This window comes from Acanthaster planci, linkage group LG07, assembly GCF_054643075.1.
Source record: "Acanthaster planci isolate LZ-2023a linkage group LG07, COTS_SCS, whole genome shotgun sequence".
NCBI lineage: Eukaryota > Metazoa > Echinodermata > Asteroidea > Valvatida > Acanthasteridae > Acanthaster > Acanthaster planci.
In genome coordinates this window covers 21,274,876-21,279,439 of record NC_141783.1, presented here as the reverse complement: position 1 = coordinate 21,279,439, position 4,564 = coordinate 21,274,876, and positions in this window count along the sequence as shown.

The window sequence follows — 4,564 nt, the reverse complement described above, 5'->3', positions numbered from 1 at the left end:
CCCAACAACGTGGGCCTGCAAAAGTTGACCTTTGCTCTTGACGTGCTCCAGTAAACCGGACCTAGTTGCTCGAATTAAACACGGACCTAGTAGCGGAAAGAACATTTCACATAGCCGGCGCTGTTTGGTTACAATATTCCAACCGACTCTGTCGGTTACTAAAAATCATGCACAACATCGTGGGCCTTGCGTTAGTGAGGATACGTAGGCCACGGCGGGGAAGCTGAAAGTTAGGACTTGCACACATATTCGCCATTTTTGCAGCAATAACATTGCAAGCCTAGTATAATGTGTCAACAGGTGAACCTAAAAAGAGCAAAAGTTATGCTCAAACTCCTGACATACAGCAAGGCTTTGGAAATTTCTGTCGCTAGCGATTTAAATCTGAAAGATAATAAAAGATGTGATTTTTCCTTGTGAAGTTAAAGCCCAAGTGATCATTGTCAATAGCCGTTATTCACTCATATCCCACATGTCTTGTTTATTGAATTCTTACTTCTTCCAGCGTCTCTTGAAAAAGTTCTCAGCCATAATTTTTTGGTATAACTTTATAAATGGGCAAACTAAACAAAAATAAGCCCTTAATGACCTTTTGAAAGGGCACGTCGTTAGGGGATCTACCGCCCGATTTCCAGACAGAGCTCCAGCATGACCACAAACTTCAAACTCCCCAAACAAGCCAATAATTTTGAAGCCCACTGATAAAGATATTTGGCGACATTTCTTCAATGAGAAACGTTGAAAATAAAATCAGAAGGAACTCATGATTATAGGCCACTACAAAAATTCTGTATGAAAGTTTTTAGTTGCTTGATGTGAGGCAAATTAAAGTAGGCCGATAAGAGACACAGGGTTTTCAAAGTCTGCATCAAGCAAGCATCAAGAGGGAGTCTATTTTTTTCTCCAATTTTAGAATGAATAAGACGGACTCTCCTGGCAATTTCTTTCAAAGTTGACACGGTCTAGGTGTCTGTTCGTGGCTCTAATATTCAATTAATCACTGCTGACTACAAATTCATTTTTGGGCTACAATGTGCAATTCGGTTGAAGACTTAAAAAGAAAAGGCCAATAAACAGCACAATCTGTGTGTGTTCGCTGCTCACAGCACGTACGTGGCACGATCTGCAACTATGTTGCCGATCTAGGAAGCATCGCCCCCGCCTGTTCGTCACGATCATCATGCCTGCAATGTAATCCTCTGGTTTATTCCCCATTTATCAAAACGAAAAAACAAATCGAAATTACTGTTCCCATACCGGTTGACGATATCTTTGACGCGTTTGACAACTACTTTGACAGCAGGAAGTTTACGTTTCACAGTAGCACGCCTCCGAGAGTTTGTGACACGTTAACCGAACACGATTTTGCGCACTGTGATTGTCCAACGCGTTGCAAACTCTTGGAGGCGCACTTTTGTGAATCGCCCGTATTGTCGATTATTGAACATCGATCAGCATTGCTCTTTAAAGGCAAACTCGAGACACCACGTCAAATGGATTGGACACCGCTTACGAGACAACGGGGTTAAGCCTACGTACCGGTCCCCGGCAAAAACTCACACGACGCACACGACACGTACACCGGCTCTACCTTCGTGAGATTCGGTCGGGAAAACCGCCAAAAGGATCGAGTCATGCGAGTACCTGCATGGCACCTGGAAATCGACCAGTCTGACGCCATGGGAAACTTTATTCTTAACGAGCGCACATGCACAATTTATCACAATCGTGGAAAATCTCATTAACTCGGAACCCGAACTGGAAACGAGCATCGACCATCAACTTTATCGTAAAATCTGTGTTGTTGGTTGTGCCATCAGACATGGCTTTGAGGGTGAAGGGTTATGACGATGACAACAATTCGCAACTTGCTACCAAAAACATGAAAATGGGGTATCTCTGTAACCTCAGTAAACAAAACGACGAAAACCTGTCCCTGACGATCGGAGCCTTAGTCGTATCTGCTAGAGGTTTTTGTGTGCGAGGTACTGAGCTTAAGAGTCAACCGCATGTCAAAAAACCAGAAGAAAAAAACAGCCTTACGGTCTGAGCTATAAAGTAACATTTAGATTCCCTATAGAACTTAGAACGCGAAGACAAAAACATCTTGAGGGTCTTTTTGTTTCAGATCTTAAAGCTTTTAACTGTCAAATTTATCGTTACCGGTTGTGTAAGTAAACAGCAGAGCAATCATCCCGACGACCAAAGCTCACACCTGCTATGCCGGCCAAATTACCGATTTACTCAACAGACTGAAAGTATTGGCCGTGCTTTCAGGTGTTTTTGCAACCACTCTTCCAAGCCGCCTTTTAGAGGCTCTGGTTTTGGAGTTGGTGCTGGCGCAGGTTCGGGGGCAACAACAGCAGCAACGACCGAGCTCACAATGTACTCATGGTCAAAACTCAAAGCTGACCAATACGCTGGCTATCGTGACGCTTTGTCCTCTGGACAACGTTCTCAACTTTCAGCCAAGAGTCGTGTCGCTCCCCAACACCACATCAGTCGTTTTTTGATTCGGTTTATTTGACTTTTTACTTTGTCGGTGTCTCTATTGCCTAGATCGTCTGTCTGTAGGTCTTTTACAGGATTTTACAATGCTGTTGATTGCTCTGAAGTGGCAGCTTCGTCCCTTCGTTTCTCGTTTGCTTTTATTATCACCAGAACCACAACTCTGTGATTTTTATACATCCAGCGAATATCTGCTCGTGAGAGAACTGGTGTGGGTCTTGGGAGGAACTGCTGTTGTGGGTTACCTCGTGTGTCGGTTTGATTAATATAAATTACCAAGGCTGGAATAACAACAGCAACAGGAGCAATGGATAACAAGATTAGCTACAAGAACGAGAGTAGCGACAAGAGTAACAAAAATTGTCAACAGCCATTAACAGCCCTAACGGTTATTGGAAAAGGTGAATGCGCTGTTGAAAAGTTACACCAAAAATGTGACAGCAGCTTGCTACAAACGTACCACACACTTTATACACGTTATTACCACCGTACCGTGATCTTGTGCGTCCAAATACTTTAATTTTTTTTATGTCAATATAACGATTTTCCAATATGTTAAGTTTATACACAAATGCGTAGGTGTGTAACGTCCACCGAGTAGTCTTTGGCCAGATTGAAGGATCGACTTCCGGAAGTTGGAAATGTGTAGGCCTACAGTAGAATTTTTGTAGACTAAGGACTGGGGTCTGTACTCTATAAAAAATCACCTCACAGGTGCACAAGGTTGGCTTCCAACTATATCTTTTATCTCAAATGAAAACACAAAACACAATGAAGACAAAATACTACTTACAGCAGTAAGTTCGCCCAGTTGCCTGTGATTTTCGTTTCTTGTCTATAGTCACCAATAACATAACGTCTGACAACTGAAGGTTGCCCGGACGCTGTCTTGCATTCTGTTGGCGCTACACATTGCTGCCCGCTCAAATGTCTTAGTGAACGCTCGCCAAAACTCCCAATATGCATTTAGAGTGGGTGATCTGCCAACTTGCAGCGGCGCAGTATTGTTCCAGGTGATATCCAGTTACAAATTACCTAGGCAAGCTACCATTCACCGATAAAGTGCTATAAAAACAATTCAAGACATATAATATTTAATACAAAATATAAATGAATTTTTCAAAGCTTTCAGAAATCTGCGACCCTTAAAACTATCGTCCATTATATTGTAGTAAAACGAATTGCACATGGTGGTGATTATTTTTGTTTGATTAATTTTGCAACTCCATGTTAACTATTGTCCTGTCCTAAATCTGCTTTGCCTTCCCTGCCTCTCCCCTCTTCCCTTCCCCCTCCTTTCCCCTACTCTCCTTCTTAACTCCTCCCCCATCCTCCCTCAACTCCTACCTTTCCCTTATCCCCAACCTTCCCTTCCCCCTCCTTTCCCCCACTCTCCTTCTTAACTCCTCCCCCTCCCCCATCCTCCCTCAACTCCTACCTTTCCCTTATCCCCAACCTTCCCTTCCCCCTCCTTTCCCCACTCTCCTTCTTAACTCCTCCCCCTCCCCCATCCTCCCTCAACTCCTACCTTTCCCTTATCCCCAACCTTCCCTTCCCCCTCCTTTCCCCACTCTCCTTCTTAACTCCTCCCCCTCCCCCATCCTCCCTCACCTCCTACCTTTCCCTTATCCCCAACCTTCCCTTCCCCCTCCTTTCCCCACTCTCCTTCTTAACTCCTCCCCCTCCCCCATCCTCCCTCACCTCCTACCTTTCCCTTATCCCCAACCTTCCCTTCCCCCTCCTTTCCCCACTCACCTTCTTAACTCCTCCCCCTTCCCCATCCTCCCTCAACTCCTACCTTTCCCTTATCCCCAACCTTCCCTTCCCCCTCCTTTCCCCACTCTCCTTCTTAACTCCTCCCCCTCCCCCATCCTCCCTCACCTCCTACCTTTCCCTTATCCCCAACCTTCCCTTCCCCGTCCTTTCCCCCCACTCTCCTTCTTAACTCCTCCCCCATCCTCCCTCACCTCCTACCTTTCCCTTATCCCCAACCTTCAATTCCCCCTCCTTTCCCCACTCTCCCTCTTAACTCCTCCCCCTCCCCCATCCTCCCTCA